This window comes from Streptopelia decaocto (assembly GCF_964273445.1).
Source record: "Streptopelia decaocto genome assembly, chromosome: 3".
NCBI lineage: Eukaryota > Metazoa > Chordata > Aves > Columbiformes > Columbidae > Streptopelia > Streptopelia decaocto.
This window is the reverse complement of record NC_138656.1, coordinates 102,442,118-102,463,047: the sequence shown is the minus strand read 5'-3', so window position 1 is coordinate 102,463,047 and position 20,930 is coordinate 102,442,118.

The following is a 20,930-nucleotide window of genomic DNA, read 5'->3' as shown; positions in this document are numbered from 1 at the left end:
AAGAAAGGAAAGGAAGAGCAAGGTTGTCTGGGATTCTTGTTTGTACTGTCACCTCTCAGTTAGTGTTGTTTGTTTAGTTGGAGATTGACTGCAGTATAGGTGAAGCAGCGCTTTAGCCCCAACTGTTTATCATACAAACATAGAATCATACAACAGTTTGGGCTGGAAGGGACCTTTAAAGGTCATCTAGTACAATCCTCCCTGCAATGATCAGGGACATCTTCAACTAGATCATCTCCAGCTGTAGTTCAACAATGGCATTATCAGATGTAAGCTGGTTCCCCACAGCTGGGTGTCCGCATGAAACTTCCCAGCATAAATAAGAGGCAGCAGGTTGAGTCTGGTAGTCAGTGTCCAGGACAGAAATTCTGCCATCATGAGTTTCTGCACTGCAGCATCATGTTCTTTAGTCCTTATATTACTTGTGCTTTTCAGTTATCTGTGGTATTCCAGCAGTCCACTGTCCCTACTAATAGAAAGCAGATAGCATTCCTGATTCTACTGTGCAGTTAGAATGGTGGTCATTTATGCACCTTCATTACACCTCTGTTTTTCTGCTGTATAACTGAAGTAATAATATAATTGCATTTTACTCCCAAGCTGGAGATGAGCTGGAATGACAATTAATTAATGTCTGTAAAACCTTTCAAATCCTGGGATGAAAATCTCTGAGCACAGCAAGCATGAAGTGTTATTACTGCTTTTACTACAGCTGAAGAGTAATATCTTTGTGTTCCTAACAATATCACCTTTTTTTATTCAGTTTTCTTAATCAGTCTGTCAAACCTTATCTATAAAAATATTTTTAAAGTGGTTGATCAACCTAAAAAAAAAAGACTATCTGGAGACATTAAATATGAAGAACTTATGAAGCTCTTGTTCATAACAAGCTTTTATGAAAGGACTTGAGAGTCCTGGTGGACAGTAAATTGATGACAAGCATGCAAGGGCTGTCTTGCAGAAAAGAACCAGCACCATTCTTGACTACATTAGGAGAATTGTCACCAGCAGGTCGAGCATGTTGACCCTTCCCTTCTGCTCATCACTGATGAGGCCACATCTGGATTAATGGGTCCAATCCTGGGCTCCCCAGTACAAGAGAGACATGGACATACTGAAGAGAGTCCAGAGAAGGGCCACAAACATAAAGGGGCTGGGACATCTCTCATTTGAGGAAAGATTGAGAGAGCTGGAACTGTTTAGCCTAGAGAAGGGAACGCTTTGCAGGGGGATGTTATCAGCATGTATAAACTCTTCTTGAGGGGAGCAAAAACATAGAGTCAATTCTTCTCAGTCATTTTGCGACATATATACATACATGCTGAAAATAGAAAGGCTGCCTATGCAAAACAGTAATATCACCCATATGTGTTATTTTCATTTGTCATTTGTGTGAATTCTGTAATTCTGTGATATTAGCACAGGCAGGCATGGTATAACCTGTTGATAAATCTATTTAGGTTGGAAATGACAGGATCTCCAGTCAGGACAGTAACATTGTAAAAACAGCTCGCTGATAAGAGTAGTGAAGATTAACAATACTTGCAGATTTAATGGAAGAAATTGATAGATTTATGAAAAGCATTAAATGGGGCTGTTGCCTATGAATACCCAACTTAACTCAGGGATACAGAAGGTCCCATCTAGTCTTATTTGCACTATATAAAAGCATTTTATACATGAACTTTTGGTTTTACGTTTATCACGACCTTTGGTGGTAAGGACAAAAAATAATCTCATTTTTAATTTGGGAACTCAGACACAAACCTGAGATATACCTCATCCAGTTTTACACATGCTGAAGTACGGAATATGTTTTTAGTTGAAATTCACCCTGTATTTTTTACATTGTTTTATCTGTCATTTTGTACTCTATGTTATATATCCCAAGTGTAGCACATGTATAACTTTGAAGATGTGGTTAATGGACATATTATGCAAGTAAATGTGTTACTTTTTCAACCTATCTTCCTAGCATTTCTTCCATAAGACAATACTGGAAAATCTCTTTGAAACTGGTAATCAGCAAGTTTACTTGTTTAAGTAAACTAAGTGTGTCCTTTGATGGACAACATCTGACGCAATTGTGATTTGCAGATATTCAAAAGATAAAAGGAATAATTCAAATAAGATATTTTAAAATAATGGCATTTTCATGATAAAAATATGATTATATGATATGATATATGATATATGATATAGGATATAGGATATAGGAGATATGATATGATATGATATGATATGATATGATATGATATGATATGATATGATATGATATGATATGATATGATATATACTATGCTATAACGTAATGTAAAATAACATAACAAAGCATAACATAATATAATATACTATAAACTGGTTTAATACTGGTTTTGTGTTGAATTTAAAATCAACATCAAAAGCTTTAAAATAAAAGTATGGTAAGTTAAAGTACAGCAGAGAGATCTTCTGTGTGACAAGTGCTGAGAAACTTTGGGGAAAGCTCAACATGGTTTAAAATGCAACCGTGTGTAACCTGGATAGAATTGTCAGTAGAGAGCTCAAGATCCAAAGCTCATCAAGGCACTGAGAACAAAAACCATTTCCAGTTGGATCCTAATGCTCAGGGTAAGAGGATATTGTATTTCCTTCCAAATAAGATGTGTTTGATATATGGCTTAACTATAAATTCTTCCTAAAGCCAGTCTCCAGGAGATGAATTAAGCTAACTTGTGTTGCCAGAAAGAATGGCATTGTGGTATATGAATGAAATCATTATGATTTCATACCAATCAACATGGCGGCCATATGGTTACCCCTATGGACATATTCTTGTCATTATTCTTTTTGTCCATATTTTCTGAGCTGTTTATATAAATGTGAGATAATGACAATGATGGCAATAAAACAGTGAAGTTAGTCTATTAAAAGTCAAACAGACCCTTATTATCAATGGAATATCACTCTGCTACCCAAAATTGAAAGAAAACTAGTTTGAATGGATCACTCCTCCACTACAGCCTTCTCAGGAAAATTCAGTATATTCAGAGCGCAGTATTAACTAAATGATCTAGTTCCATGGTGTTGCATAAGGTGACCTTGACATTTTGGCTCCAAAAGCTTTTATTAAGATTAAGGTCCATTTTTAAGGTGGAGGCATTGTCCATTCTCAGAACCACTTATGAAGAAAATATTTCTAGTCAATACAATAATGTAATATACTAAATTCAGTTATTGTAGTACAGAATGTAAGGAGACTCACTGAGATGTCTTGTTTGCCTTGGATGAACACAAATTAAGTATCAGTTCTCAGAATATGAGTAGGTTTAATATACTTAGACATATATTTAATTTTGATTAAACACAGAATAACCTCAGAAGTACTCATAAAAGCAGGAGTATTTGTCAAATTTTGTGTGGAAATCTGTCATGAGGAGGGAGCTGCATTAAATCAACAATGTCATCTTTGCAATGCCCTCTTCTGAATCATCAAATGTAAGTGGCTTTATTCATGAGAAACAATTGTAATCTGGCCAAAGAAATTGCCACAGTGAGGAACAGCAGTTAACACCTGAGAGATTTTGTTTTATTTCAGATCAATTGCTTTGTTTTTCGCTGCAGAGTGAACTGTGTTTCTTGCTTGTGCACTGCTGCTGAACAGCTGCTCAGTCCAACACAGAAAATCCAGGCCCAGAGAATGAAAAAGTTATCCCATAGACACATTTCTAGAAGTTTAAGGGAGGAAATCAAATACACAGCCTGTCTGACCTGACTCAGCAGTACCAGTCACCAGATAGAAAATGCCCTTGCCTTATCTTGAAGCTCAGTAACCTCTGTAATCAAAAGAAAACCTGAATTCAGGCATTCTATATATTCTGTCTTGCTTGGAGATGTCAAGGTCGCCATGGTTGCCTTTTCCACCCATCATTAGCAATGTGACACAGACAGAAAGACAAGATGGGTATCTGGTGGCAGACTGAGCTGACACATGCATTGCAAGGCCCAAGTGCACGGACCTGACCAGAGGGAACCTGAGCAGAGAAGCAGCCGTGTTTTGTTCTTCAGTACAGTGAAGAACTTTCAGCAAGCCCACATCAGAACAGTTGGCATCCAGGGCAACAAAGCACAGTTATATGGTGAGGAAGTCAGGGTCTCACAGGAACATCCATAGATGACTTTCCAAATCTAACCTCATTTTCTTAATACCAAATCTGCTTTTATTAGTGTCATATAATTGAGATGGTATTATAAAAACCTAGATGCTAATTAATCTGCTGAAATGAATGACATTTCCAGGAATATTTTATTGTAAGCTTTCTTAAAAATATTTATTTTTCACATTTCAGATGAAAACAGGAAAACTGATATTTCTTTATATATTCTTCTCCTGATTTATAACACTCTTGTGAAATGCTCTTCTGAAAACACCTTCTTGTACCAAAAAACTTTTGCTCTTGAAACATTGTCTTGGAGGATGTAGATGTAAGAGTGGTGAGCATTGAAGTTATTCACTCCCAAATGCCATGCTTTCTTCCCCTATCCAGTCCGGATAGTTGCATTAACAGTTTATTCCACCTCCTCATGCTATTTTGGACCCAGACTTCTTGTCTTCCTTAATCTGTAGCACTCACTAGCTGTCCCCTTCTACACAATATCAATGGTCAGTTTTATTAAGAGACCACCTTGAAGTTCAATCCTGTGGAGTGCCTAGCTCACTGAAATTTCTTTTTCTGCTAATGTAAACACATCCTCTAATGCTTTGGAATTAGAGGATCCTGTATCATGGAGGGCTGAGTCCCTATGCTAGACTGAGGAGAGAGATAGATGTGAAAAATATCTCTTTGCTGTCCTTTATTCTGTGCAAGATGGACATACTGAATTTTTAGGAGCTTTTAATTAGCTGGTCTAGTTCCTTCATGCTAACTGAAAGGAAAGAAGGCAGAGAAGCAGCATAGGGGGTGCTTCTAGATTTACAGGCTGATGTGGTATCAGCACTTTACTTGCAGTAATTGAAGTGCAGTGGGCACAGGGAGTGCAACCTGGAGGGGACAGATGCCTGAAAGAGAGGATGGACCTAGTCTTCACAGAAACAGTCATAGAGAAAAGTCCCCACCCCTGCCAAGGGACAGACAGGGGTTTTTGAGAACTCATAGCTATTTTGATCATTAATTTGAATGCTTGAATTAGAACAGTTAAATTGGTACAGACAATAGAAAGAAGGAATTATATAAGGTTATTTGAGCATTGCTTATCTTGCTTCACATCTGAGAGTAGTTCTGTCAGTTTCTATTTGATCAAATATATCAACATTAACATTACTATACCTGTTTAACTAAACAGGTTCAAGCCTTTGCATTTCAAAATGATCCAATTTTTCTAGGTGAATAAATTTAACATAACACACTACTTCACAATCAGACAGTACAAGGGGCACAATAAGTCATCTAATGTAGGATAACTCATTAAGTGGAGGTAAATCTGACCCATTTCACACACATCACCATATCTTTAAAGAGATATCACTGTAAAATTAGATTGCTCACTTCTGATATATGATGGTATATATAGGTACTTACAGTACTCTTTATAAATATCCATATGTAACATTTTGCAATAAACCACAGATGAGAGAAAATAGTTGGCAGTTATGTGAAAAAGTGACAGCACATACAGTTTTAGAAATATAAAAGTTGACCCAAAAAAGCCACAAAGAACTAGGTAGTAGTAGCGGGCAAACCAAACCTACCCTAAAAGCAGAGCAAACAGGGGTGAAGAACTGTCAAAACTGAGAAAAGATAGAGACAAGCAGAAATGCAGAAGACTGCAGATTAAGAAGTTAGGTATCAATCTACTCTTAGTCAAGCAAAAGGCATAATTTTCAGAAAACACAAGAAAAATCAAATTAAAAACATGGAAACCTATGGTATACTTTCAGTTTTTCAAAGTTCAGACTGTAAAGAAACATACTTAAACAAAGCATATATATTTACTGCAATCAAGTTTAAGAATTTTCACCTATTTATAAAGCAAAATAGTATATATCTTCCTACATATATGCCAAATCTGTAGAGGTCTGAAAACTTTTCCAGGACATACCAAAAATCTGATTTTTCCCACCTGTGGATAACATTCCATTTGCATGACAAGAAATCAATTGCTAGCAAGCAAGCAAGCAACTGTGAGAGCTGCCTGATTCAAAGTGTTACTTTATAAAAATACTCGAATGTCACTTGGTTCAAATATTTGACTTATCAAACACTGAATACCAGGGTTATTTGCTAACAAGATACTGGTTGGTGTTAATGTGCAATAAGAAGCCTTTATGTGAAAGTTGGGGTAACTCATGGACACCTAGCTGCCTGTCAGCTTCAGAGAACATGGTAGTACCTGCCAGAAAATAGTGTGTTTGCCCCCTCCAGTGTCACAGCAAACTAAATGTTTCAGCTGTTGAATGTCAAATCAACATGCCTGTTAGTGACTCACAATTTCATGTTACTCTGATCTTATAATTTCACCACAGCAGATAAAAATATTCTTCAGCAGAAGCTAGACTTAAAGAAATAAAAAATCCATGTTAAAAAAGTAGATGATATTCAGGAGTATCAATAATCAGTAATCAATAATTCAGATATCTACTCTGAAGAAGAAATGTAAAAAGTAATTAGTCTTCGGGGAATAGATTTAAATGAGAAGCTGGTGAGATGCAAGATGTGGCCATGATGTGAGTAGTTATTTCTTTCCATTTGTCCTTTTTCTTTGTTTCTATTTTACAGTGAAACATTTTCTCTCACATCTGAAAAACTTTTTTGAAAGATTTTTGTTACACTGCATAAGATCCATTCATTTAATCTTTCAACCTATGTAAAATGTTCTACGTAACCTCCACTGCCAACTTCCCCTGTACAATTCACAAAGTACTAAATTGTGAAGGAAGCAGTGCACATCTTCATGAAGAGATAAAAACACATTAGCAAAGCACTTCCCTCTTAATCTCAGCCCCAATAAACTCATTTCACACAGTGACAAAACAGTGGAGGTTACTTCAGAATATCATGCTGCTTCTTGGACCTTACTGGGTATCATTATGAACTTAGGCGACTGAACCTGCCTCAGTAAGCTGAAATTGACTCCCTGAGTTTCGTGCACCAAGGCTTTGAGAAGAACTGCTCAGAAAAAGGGGAATATGTGGCCTTTCACACTGATTATCATTTGAAATTCTTGCCACCAACTCAGAACACATGCTTAAGGCAGACTGCAAACAGGGTCTTACACTATCTGAAATAAAATAGATGCGTCTTATTAAAGGCTGGGAAAACCAGAGAGCTTTCCCACTGCATGTAAAAAGGGTTGGCAGAATTGTGCTGAACACCTTTTTACAATATCATTCTCCAGAGCTGTTGTTGCTGCCTAGCTACCAGTGAATGGAGTTTGCACTTCTGGAAGTCAAGAATCACGCAAACTCAACTGGTTGCACATCACAGTTTGACAAGTGACCAAGGGTCATCTCTATCACTCTGTACAACCTAGAACATTTCCCAGCACCAAGAAAACCTAATTAGCATATGCAAAGCAGCAACTGCAGAAGACAAGATATGACTTCCAAAAGTCCTGCAGGCTGACAATAGACAATAGATTTTTTGAGAGATCAATTTCTTTGAAAGGTTCAAACATCTGGCCAAAGATTGGACCATAGAACTGTTGAGGGTGTTGGTTGATAGGAAGCTAAACATGAGCTGGCGATGTGCGCTTTCAGCCCAAAAAGCCAGCCGCACCTTGGGCTGCATTCAGAAGCAGCATGATCAGCAGTTCAAAGGAGGTGATTCTCCCCCTCTACTCTGGTCTCATGAGACCCCACCTGCAGTACTGTGTTCAGCTCTGGGGCCTCCAAAATAAGAATGACGTAGACCTGTTGGATTGCGTCCAGAGGAGGGCCACAAAGATGATCAAAGGGCTGGAGCATCTGTCCTGTGAAGATAGGCTGAGAGAGGTGGGTTTGTTCAGTCTGGGGAAGGCTCCAGGGAGACCTTATAGCAGCCTTCCAGTACATAAAGGGGATCTACAGAAAAGCTGGGGGGAGACTTTTGACAAGGTCATGGAGAGATAGGACAAGGGGTAATGGCTTTACACTGAAAGAGGGTAGATTTAGATTAGATATAAGGAAGTAATTCTTCACCATGAGGCTGGTGATACACTGGAACAGGCTGCCCAGAGAAGCTGTGGATGCCCCATCCCTGGAAGTGTTCAAGGCCAGGCTGGAGGTTTTGAGCAACTTGGTCTAGTGGAAGGTGTCCCTGCCCATGGCAGGGGGGTTAGAACAAGGTGATCTTTAAGGTCTCTTCTAACACAAATGGTTCTATGATTCTATGACTTTTGGGTCTATTGCTGCATTGTAATGGTATATGAAATAGGAACACTACAGCTGCACCTAAGCTAAATGTCAGGTCACCTGTTATTCCTTCTAGTGCTGTGGTGGCAAATATCAAACAGGTTTTTCTCAGTGAGGAATGGGTTAAGTGAGAATATCTTTAGGGTGTTACAAATCTGTACTGTTTACAGCTGCATCATTAACCTATACCACTTACAGCTCTGCTGGCTGCCTCCCAAAGCTGCTGCCAGACCTGGCAGGGGGCACCAAATGAGTTTGCCCAAAGTGTATTCCTGTTACTTTGGTTTGGTTAGTCTGTTTGCTTCACAGGTTTTAACTCAATAGTATAAAGAAAAGAGAGGCTGGTAAGCAAAGCAGCAAAACTGAATCCAAGGCCAAACTTCAAAAGCATCAGGCATCTCTGGTGACTTGACTTCAGCTATTTTGTTGGATTTCCAAAAGATTACATTCAACTGATGAAGATTCAATCCCTCTTTCAGTGTTATCTTGTTTTTTTGGCAAAGGATCTCCCCCTAGGCTGATATTTCCTCTAACTTTTAATGGGTCTTTGCAGAGATTTTGCAGAAAACCACAAGGTATACGTAACACAAAATTTTAATCTGATAGAGTTTCCCCTCAAAAAGCTTTTGATTGAAGAGGATGGTAAGAAATAATTGTATAAAAAATCCTACCAAATAGTCTGTAAGAAACAAGGATTATACCTGACTAATAAAGCTGACAGGCTTTCATCTACTGAATGATAGACTAGTTCTGCAGTGGCCTTTGATTGACTACTGCAGCCAGATGGATACCAGCTCTACAGGCAACCTCTAGGTTCTGAGAAATACTCATAATTGTCTGACATCTGCTGGCTGTAACTGTGCATTGGCATTGTATTCCCACCACTAACTCCATCCTGTGTCAGACAACATACAGCAGGCTTCCATGGTATATTTATATTTATGTATAAGACAGTTATATAAGGTACAGAGTTCTTCAGGGAAAGGTAAAATGCTATTACTTTTCTAAGCAAGTGTTTTAAATTTATTGAAAAAACACCCTCCCAAACTGATTCTAGCTTTATAAAATCGTATAATTGGCTTTATATTTTCTCATTATCCAGTAACAAGTGATTTTTTAAAAGACACTAACAATTTAAGAGAACTATAAAGCACAGATTGAATACAGAAATAGGGATCTTGGCAGAAATATGCAATCTCTCTAACACTTGAACTGATTAATTGGCAATAAACTATCTAATAAAAACATGTTCTGTCCAATAATATAAAAAATGTTCTACACAAAAAATGTAAAAAGCAGGGAAAATTTGAAAGAGTCATACCTGAAGGGAAGCAAATATGCATTTAAAAGTCTGTTTTATTTTGATTGTTTTGTTATTATGGTCAAATACTTCAATATTAACTAAGTTTCTGTGGTAAGAATGTTCAGTATGTTACATAACTGATTAAACCCATTAAAACATTACAGAATAGTACTATCCTAGTATATTAATTTCAATAGGTTAGTTGCACTGATAGTACTCTCATTTTGATTTTTTTTCCAACATCTCCCTGACGACCCATTCACAAAATACATTGAGCCATCACCCTAATGAAAAATCCTGCAAACAATAAGAACACATATCTGACTTAATTAATGAATATTGCAACTATTGCAAAAGATAAAATGAAGACCTTACCTTATGCCTTTAGAATACTTTTACTGTATTTATTACTGCTATTACTCACTGATGGTTACTATTATTCAGTGATAGTTAATATGATTTAAGATAACTTCCATTCTTAATAGCATTTCCTAAAAGAACCATTATTACTATTAATGTCTTAAATAATACTTAGCCAATGCAGTTCTGTTAAGTGAAGAGCTAAAGTAAGTTGCTAAAGGAACACTTTGAATGTTTTACAGTTTAAAACAATCTATAAGGTAGCCATATTGACACCTAACACCAAAACACGTTTTAAGAAACAGCAAAACTGATAAAATAATTTATGAAAATGTCAACAATTCTTTTGAAGTGCAGAATCTTGTGGTGATTATGTAACACTTACATAATTAATCATGCAGTTAACCTTGGCACATTACAATATGAGTAATTTAAATTTGTCTGACTGAATTTTGCCTGTAATTTCCTAGACTATAGTAGTTTAATGATACTATGCTTTAGGCTACTTTCTACCAGTGGGTGACTTCAAGGACATAAGAAACAACTTCCATAAGGGTGATAACAGCATCTGTCCCCAAGCAGCAGGAATGTTCATTCTCAAAGTCTGTTTTACAGCACTGAGACCTTAGTCAACAAAATATATCAAAACCTTTCAGCAGGAAAGAAGCACAACAAGAAATGAATGGTATGATACCAGGACAATTTCACTTCCTTAATGCTTTTATTTAATATCAATGAAGGAGAATTATAATAGATATCAAGTGTGATTTATTGTGTTTTATTATCATGGACAGCCAACAACTCAGACTTCAGTCACTGCCCTTTTGCATTTATTCCTGTACGAGATGCAGGGGAAAAAATGCTGCTTTATACAAAGATCTGCCAAGTCTCATACATGTAGAAAGTTGCTCTGTCAGCTTACTCTTTTAATGTCCCCGATATGTACCTCCTGCACAGGTTGTATGGCACTATGCCTCCCTCCTGCTCCGTTATCCCTTGTGCCAGAGGCAACCGACTGGCAACTGCCCAGCTGGTGGCATCTGGTGCAAAAAGTCAAGGGGAGATAAAAAACACAGTGAGGCTGTTCTGCATCCCAGGAAGCACACAGTCCTCTGCAGCAGAGTTAGACCACAGATCCCCCAGTATGGAAGTCCCTTCTGTCACATAACTGCACTGTTGGGTTAGCCTCAGCATCTGAGAAGCTGCTAGTTTAGAGTCCCATAAAAAACACAGAAGCCAAGGCCCAGAACTACTATTTCCCTTAGGCAGGTAGCCAGTGAAAGCTCTCAGTCTCAAAGGCTAGGACTACAGCAACGAAGGAGCCAGCACAAGCCCTGCCTGCTCCCATCCATCCTCCTCAGACTTGTCAGGCTGGCCAATGTGGCCCTGGCCGCCACCAGTGGCCACCCTCACAAGCTGGTGACACGCCAAGAACCATTCCCAAAGGATATTTGGCCACAGCCATGATGAAGGAGAGAAAGATTTTACCTGTATGGACATACATTGTGCCATGTCTCTTTGCCCCAGGACTAGAGTATGGTCCGCAGTCTGTTTTATTATATTTACTAGTAGCCAGCAGGAGGTGTGTCCTGTTTTTTAACCACAAACCCACTTTCCCACCAGGTGAAGTAGGACTAAAGGCCAGTGATCACTATTAAAATATTTACCCTGCTGTAAAATCCAAGCTGCTTTAGGTTTTTGTTGTTCCTTTTACAGGCAGAACTTCACCTAAGGAGTTGTGTGCTGCTCCCTTTCCCCAGATAAATCATGTCAATCTGTTCTGCCCCTCATGTGCCCTTCAGTGCTGCTCTCCACAGATCTGGGGAAGCACAGTCATGCCCTCTTTTTCTCCCCACTTTTTTAGTAGTATGATTTTCACTAGCAACACATGGGAGAATTGAAAATAAATCCTACTGGTAGACAGGAAGATCAGAAAATACCCTTTTTAATACCCTCTAGTACACTCAGAGAACTGGTCATAAGCCAGGTTTTTACCAAAAGTCCACGTTCAGTATAGTTTGCCCCTACTTGAAATTAAATGCACATGTTTACTGTTTCAAATTTTCCAGGTGAACCTGGATGTGTAAGCAATTGAAATAATGGCAAAAGTTGACCAACATGAAGTGCTCAGGCCTGAGGTGTGCTGCAGATTAATGTTGCTATTGTAAGACATTGAATACCTGTCCTTTGGCTAATCATAGAGCAGACAAACCCAATGCAGGTGGTGGTTGACACTTGGATGGAAGGACAGAAGGGAAGAAAGACACAAAGTCTCACTCAGCCTCGTACTTGATGAGAGCCACATGGCGTAGCTCAGGTACCAGAGCTGAAATCAGGAACCAGCACCACAAACCAAGATAAAGACAGCTCAGAAACTGACCCTGTTGAGAAGACACTCAACTACTTGCAAAAAGGGAACGGATTAATTAAGGCAAGAGGCCTAAAAGTTGATAGAACTGGATGGAAAACAGGCACAGCGTGTCATCAGTGAGAATCTCTCTCTTTACATACAGTCATTATGGCAAACAGGTTTTATGATAGATGCAGACAGAATAATCCACAGTCACCTGAGACAATAAACTATGTGTTTTCAGGTTCAGTCACTTAAAGGACATTTTAAATACATGAATCTCAAGGGTTAAAGTAGAATTTTATGTACAAAAATGTTTTGGTACTTGAAATGATGTTTCAAGGCATGTCTGTGTATTAGCTTTTAGAAGACAGCAAGTCAAATAATTCTCAGTACAACTTATTTTGCTTTCTCTTTGTTCTTTTTTTTTTTTGTCATGCAGTCAATATTCATTACTGATGTGTAATAGGAGCAGCTTTTTGTTGCTTCCTCTTTCCAGCACTAACTTGCTTCAAGTACAAATTAAGTGCTATTGAGCTAAATTGCCCTTTCAAATTTGCTATAAGGCAATTTGCCATTCTCCCAAATCTTGAACAAAAATAGAAAAAATGTTTATGTTTCTTGCAGAACACGTAAAAAAATCTATTCCAGGCTGAGAGGCATTTGCTGAGAGTTCCTGTGTTTTACAGAAGCTTTTGCCAAATCACACTGGAATCTCAGAAGCAATCTTCCCACTCTTCCTTAGCAGGATGTATTCCACAGTAATATAGAGTAATCTGCATGAGAACTGCAACACTGCCAAGAGGAAACAGTAGAGATTCACATAGTGGACCCAATATATTATACTTTCATATTAATATGTATTTGTTTGCTTGCTTTCTTTGCACATGACCTGGCTACAGGCAAATACATCAAGAATAAGCCATAATGAACTGACAGAGTCCTCTCCTAATCACACACACAAAAAAAAAAAAAAAAAAAAAGTTGGTCATTTTCCCTTCATTATGAACATTAGATTTAACTTTTAAAGCCTTGATAAAATTACATTTCAGTTAAATATAACACTAAGAGTCCAGCAGAAATCCTTTCTTTTTAAACTTTAAATTTTTAGTTCTCAGACTGGGAAAAATGTTTGATAATTTTTAGTGAGAAAATGTTTTAAATTCTCAATTTAAGCTTACTTTTCCAAAATACTGAAGGTCAGAAGTTTTGGGTTTTTTTTCCCCTTGCAAAAAGAAAAAAAATAGTTTTCATTTATTAGTTTGTGCATTTAGAAATGTGCATTTAGAAATGCAATACCTGTTCAGATAAATAATTAACAGTTACTAGCAATGCATACAACAAAAATAGTGGAAGAAATTAAACTTGAAAGTAATTTGAACTGAATGTATTTATTCATAAAATATGAAAAATATTTTTTTCTATTTTTAATAACCTTCCAAGTATTCCAAACATACTTCTGGATAGATTCATTAGAACATGGTATATTACGATGAACAAGTAGTTGCAGTATTTGGAAATCAAGGGTGTAATTTTTTTCTTCCTAAATTGTCAGTGATTAACTTGAGAGCTGAGGTCACTATCTTGCCATCAACTCATCTTCTAGGCAAATGGCAACTACCGATACTCTTGGGATGAAACAAGGCACTGATATAAGGCATAATTAAAATGTGACAAGAATGGTACTAGGTGCCAAGAAAATTCACAAGATATAGTCCTGGAACTGTTTCTCTAAGGAAAATATATTGTCTAAGTAGTTTGAGAGGATACTTTGCTTTAAATCTCATCAAAATCCCAAATGCTCTGGCCAAAATAGTTCATACTTCATTTTAGCTTGTGGGGAAGTTTTCTGCTCATGCTACTTCTGAAACCAGAACAAGCTGTGGATACAACAGATGAGACCACAATACAATAATATATTCCTGTTTGAAGGCAAAGGCCCCTCGTCTTGTAATTCAATGGCTTTAGGGGCTGCTTCATATGCAGTGAACTGTCAGGCTGGCACCAGGGACTGGACACGTGAATCTGAGGGCCACAGTACAACAGAATGGCTTGGCTCTAACTAGCCATAAACAAGTATTTGTTAGCTTTTCTTTCTAACTTGTCTCAGTCTTAGTCTATATGTGTACTGAGGAGTAGCTTCAGTGCCATAAACACATTTTGTCACTGTTATCCCCTGGAGCTCCCCTTAGACCCCTTTAAACAAAATCACTATCACTGCTGTAAACCAGGATGAAGTCTAATATGCCCAGTTTCAAAGCAACCAGAGAGATGAGCCTTAGACCTAAAAAAAAAAATTAAGCACTTAAAATAAAGGTTAATTTAGTGCCAGAGAAAAACTAATTCTGACTAATTTATTATCATTTAATGTGTGCCTGGAGGCTAAGCCCAGAGCTAAGAGTGGTACAGCATCTGAGACTCAACCCTTCCTTGCTTTTGTCTTGCTCTGGGGTCAGTAAGATATCGCTTGCACTTCAAAGCCCAAAAGTCACCCTACCGCTTAGGCCAGGGAACAGGGAGGCTATAGATGAAGGTAAGGCTGACCCCATTCTTCTCCACCTCTTCACAGCCACCTTGGCCCTGGCAAGAAATGCCTTGGAAGCATGAAGATCCACAAAGAGGTACTAACCAAACATCTGTCAGTAGGAGACAGTGGCAAAGAGGTCCTCAGGCCATTTCACTTTTTCTGACTTTACTTATTTCCAGCACAGCAAGAGTATGCCAGCATATGCTGCCATATGCTGGGTGGCCACCAGACACTTAGTGGCAGCAACTTAACATGAACAGCATGATTGGAAAACAAAAGAATTTGTGGTTCAGCATATTCAAAGCATTTTACTTGTTGACCAACTGTAAAAGGAAGAATGGTTTAAAATTATCAAAGTTTTATTAATTCTAATTGCTCAGATGAGTATGAGGACTGATTTGAAATCTTATCCAAAGTATGTTTATGTTTTCAATTATTCAACTCAAGTTTAGAACCCTTGCAGACTTTTTAGGAAATTGACATAGGGCTACTGAGTGGTACTGAGACCTTATCTTAATCTAATGAATTTTTGTCCTTGCTTTGATTGCTGCTGTTGACCTTCAAACACCTTTTATCACATTATATCCACAAGTTTGTTTTATTATCTTCACTCAGTCTAATTACCTGGATGATTCTATACTGTTCTCTACAGGGAAACATTCTGCCGAAGTTTAGGTTTTTAAATACTAATTAAAAAATTAATTAGTGTGTGAATTAATTTCCACTCTTTGTATCTTCCTCTCCCTCTTGATAGCCATCAGAATCTGATAGCAACGTAGCTGTTACCATACTTTAATTATACTGTTAGGAATCCTTTATCCATCTGTGGTATATGGAAATAAACTTTATTCACCCAGGCTAAATGCAAATCCATCTAAACCATAGATCTAATGGGTTTAAATATAAATAAAATTTCCTCATGTTATTTAAATATTTGAAAGTGTTGTTGGGCAATATATTGCAGGCTGGGCTCATATGTCTTATTTGTTGTGATAAGTTGTATACAAATGCACTGCAAAAAAGTGTCAAACCACTTCCAGTTTCTTATTTGAGGCTGGTGTTCATTCAAGTCTTACTCAGTTTGTACACACACAGTTTCAAGAAAGTGATTTTATGTTTGTGGGTATATTAGTGGTAGCTTTTTGTTCCTATAATTGACAGTGCAAGCTAGCGTTCAATGACTGAACTGTTATTAATAACTCTCATTATTAATAACTATTATTGATAACTATTCATAACTGGTCAGGTTTCAATGACATAGGATTCAGATTTGTTATAGAAAAATACGGGCATGGTAGAACTGCTATGAAAGCATGATCTAGTGAGATAATATTTCATAAAATCTCATAAAAATACTGTAACCATACAGTGGGAGCAGCTGTGGCTGTTGAGACTCAGAAACACCAGGAAGTCCTATTGGTTCCTGAGGAATACCTGTTCATGATACTATTTAGAATGCTGTTAATTACAAAAACAAGCATCTAATCAGTTATGTGTTCATCTTCTACTCTGCAACTTAACCAGCAGTGTGCAGCTTCATTTAGATCTATCTTTAGTTTTTCCTGTTACAAAGTTGAATGAAAAAAGCATCAGAAAAGTTCCTTTGTGCTCTAATTCATTAAGATCTTGTCCAGTTGACCTCCATCAGTCTGTATTGAAATTAATAGGAAAAACTGTGTCTTTCTAGATTAGGTTGTAATTTATCATGAAAAAGATAGAAATGGCTGATGTAATTCTTGTTCCAGTAAAGCTAAAATAATTTTAAATTACAGCCTTATACATTGCAGAATAGAAAAGTTATTCAAAACTCACCTATGAAGACAGAGTCATATTAGCATAAAAAGAGTCCAGCAGTAGTAGCTCAGGTCCATATTATGAATACTGGGCTGTTATTGTTTCTGAGTTTAACAGAATAAAAATGTGGAATTGTTACTTCTATTATATTTTTTTACTCTGACTCCTGTTTCTTGAATTGCTTTCTGCATGTTTACAGAGCCTTAGTAGGAGAGGCTGAAGCTGCAGATCCATTTTCCTGAGAAGTACAGACTAAAGATATGGATCTCTGACTGTGAAGGAGGACTAGAGCTTGGGATTTTACATTCCAGATGACTACTGCATCTGTCAGAATGTTATAGGCACATAATTACCAGAGGGCCTTCCAGGCCGCAAATCTCAGAGCAAATCTCAAAGCAGAAGGATTCTGGTCACGTCTTTTTGTCTTTTTTGCTGGCACCCCCTGTGGGCACTCCAGGCATATCTTTGCCACTGCCACCTTTTTCAAGTGCTGGTTGGATTCCGTTTGCACATACCTAGCTTACTCAATGAGACACGTAAAGAATTTAGAGAAATAATTTGCATTTTAGGTTCACAGTAAGCTAGGTGAGGAGCTGTCCAGATGTTTGAATGTTCTGTGTGACCATACTAAATGTCAACATTCCCAAGTTCCTTTGTATAACTGACTCTATATATCTCTTTATAGTTGTGCTTCATTGTCTGCAGAATATTTTTTTCAGAATTAAGTAGCCCTGAAGCATTTCTGTTTTTCCAGAATCTGTACTAACACTTTCTGAAAGCTGGCTACAATATGACAATTTCCATTATTTGACCACAAATTCAGAAATATCAAGACCACTGCTCATTTCTAAAATTCACAGATATATGTATATACATACACATATAAATCTGTACACAAGCATCCCCCAGTACACACAAATTTAACAACTCACACTTCCTAGCAAATAAAACATTTAATGATTTTTAATGCCCATATATATTATTCAGAAGCTCACGAAGAAATAAAGTGAAGGAGCAAAAAATCCGATCCTACATACTCTTATTAACAAGTTACAAAAATAATCTTTCAAAGGAGCAGACTGCCAATGATATTCCTTCTGCTGTCTCTAAAGTACAAAAAAAATAACTGTAAGAGCATGCTTGCATTAATTCATATCAAGTAGCATTCCCACTATCGCATACAAGATATACAATCTCCTGTTATGGTGAACACAAACTAGAACAGCTCAGTGATGAATGTGTGAGAGTCTAAAGAGATGATTTCAGCTGGTTGTTATCCAGCTGGGTCAGAGTTTAGATAGGGAGGGACAAAAGTCAAAAGGGACAAGCAGCATAGGTGGCCTGCGGATAAAAAGGTTCATTCTTCTGTGCAATCAATCACCTTCAAGGGCAGAGAGTTTGCTTCATGAGCAGAGAAAACAAATACATACATAACTGAGAGGGTGAAACCAGCTTTGAAGAGACATGATTACGTTTGACTGAGTAGTGACACACCAGTTTCATCTTAAACATTCAGTTTAGATTACACCACATAAATACACATTCAAAGGACCAAGTACGTGCTTAACTTTACACTGGTGTTTTTCCAGTTTCAGTGGAAAATCCTATTTACAACTAATTCATATTCAAGCAAAAAATATCCTGGTCTCATAACAGGAAATTAATTGATTAAAAGTTACTAAATGAAACAGAAAATACATATTGAATTGTTCTATTTTCAAAGAATATTTGGTTGGGTGAAAAAAAACCCACAAATTAAATTGATTATATAAGAGCCAGATTTTCACTTGGGCTGAGGAACAGGATTCCACTTGAATTTCATTAAAATAAAGCATTGAAACAGGTTTAAAATACTAGACCTAATACTAACATTTTCAAACTGATTATTTAAAGGTAGAACTTGTACTGAGGTCCTAAGTTTGTACTGACAAATGTGTGAACAAGCAGGCCCCTCTATTTTCTGCAAGATTGGAGTCAAAGACATCTATTACAGAGTCACAGCATGACTGAGTTTGGAATTGGACCTCTGGAGGTCATTTGGTGCAAACCCTTTACTTAAGTGAGGCCACCCGGGGCCAATTGCCCAGGTCCATGTCCAAATGGCTTTTGAGTATCCTCCAAGGATCGAGACTCCACAAACTCTCAGAGAACCTGTACCAGTGCTCAGCCACCCTCACAGTAAAAAAGTGTTTCCTCTTGTTCAGAGGGAACCTCCTGTGTTTCAGTTTGCGTCCATTGCCTCTGTTCCTGTCACTGGGCAATACTGAAAAGAGTCTGGATCCCCAGTTCATTGCACCAGTGTGTACTGGTGTCCAGGGTTGTTTTGTCTCAGGCACAGGACTTTGCACTTCCCTTTGATGAACTGCATGAGGTTCCTGTCAGCCCATTTCTCCAACAATTTATAGCTGAGTATAGTATGAGGACACATCCCACTAAAGAAATCTAGGATTGTCTAACCCTTCTGACAAAGGTTGAGAAGATGGTCTGCCAGTGAGGAAAGCATTTCAAAATAGATTATTTGGGAAGAAGCCACATAACTAAGAAGGAATATTTATACTTGAGTAAAACTGTGATGCTGCTTTTTAATAAACAAATCTCAGTCCATCATTCCAAAAACAGGAGTCAGTTCTGTGTCCAAAGAATGGAGAAGGAGGAAAGGAAAATTACTCTATTTGGTGTTTATGTATGATCTCCACTGTTGTTAAAAATCTGCAGCTCCAGTTAAACATTTGGCCAAGAGTTTAAAATGCCATATGCATTACATGCTCCATAGCTGGGGTTGCCACCATTTGGTTCCATTGCAAGTTTGGAATCCCTGAAGAAATAAATAAGTAAAACAGAGAGAAGACAATGTTTTAACTTCAGAAGCTGATTACTAGCTGTATTGTTTGTTAGAAAACTGGTGCTGTAGTTAAAGTGGAAAGAAAAAAAAAATACAAAACAAAACAAACACAACAAAAAAACCCCACACATATACAAAAACAAAACAACAAACAAACAAACAAACCTGAGCATGATTTTATACTCTTGTATTCACTGCCTGCAAAGATGCACAAAAGGTCACATACATCTTTGAAGACGAAATGATCACTCTTGACATATAAATCAATATAGATTGTAAAGTGTGAGGAAGTATAAGGTGACACCAAAATCTCAATGCAAGTTTCTCCCTCAGTTTCTCCCTAATAATATGAGGTTAATAAAATTTCCTTCTTTTTCTATTTGAATGTTAGAATATTTTAATTAATCTGCCTACCACAATGGCAAGTGTCTTATTTGGTATCTCTAGAGTTTAAAAAACTACAATAGTGAATGATAATTCTGAAGTGACAGACATCATGGTTTTGCTTCCCAAAATATGTATAGATTAAGTTTGTAGCCTGTCCCAAATGCCATATCTGAGCTATTTGGGCTATTTGGGAAAATATATTTCCAGACTTAAATCTTCTAACAGGAAAAATTCTGCTGGAATGCCTCTAACATTTATACCAGTGGCAATATGGATCTTTCCTATAGACAAGTCGTCATTGTGTAAAGCTATCTCTTGTTGAAAATAGAAAGAATGAGGGTATATCTAATCTAAAAGGGAAGTGGCTGAACAGTTTCTGTAGGTGTCTCGAGTTTAAAACTTGCACAAATGGCTAACATCATAATACTGAGACATTTCTCAGTTATTAACATGAAAACACTTGGAAATGTAATTTTTACCTATTTCAGTTTTAAATAACCAACAAAAAATACAGTCAAAAATAGAATACTACATTAAATATAGTACAAAAATACTGGCAATAAATACAGTTCAATGGAGCCACAGCTTTCCACACTAGGATCAAATTTCAGACTGACTTAAAGCATTGCCAGTTCTTCAATGCACATAGTTTCCTGAATGATAAGGGGATGAATTTTAAGACAGCCAAATTTCAAATAAAGCAGTGTGCTCTTCTGGCTTACCAGGGACAGAAAAAAGCCTTTTTGATTATTATTTCTACAAGACCATGTTACACCATGTGACACCACAAAATCAGGTGGAAATAATTGCCTATAATTGTATATTGCATAGAAGCACACTAATAAAAGCAGACTGAGACATAATCCTTAACATATTTTCCAGTATTAAGGTAGTTCCATCTACGCTTGGTTCTCCTCTGTGACCTCATCTAACTGTACATGGTTACAACATCACAGCAGTGATGAGGACAGAAATATTAAGGGAAATGTTAACAATACA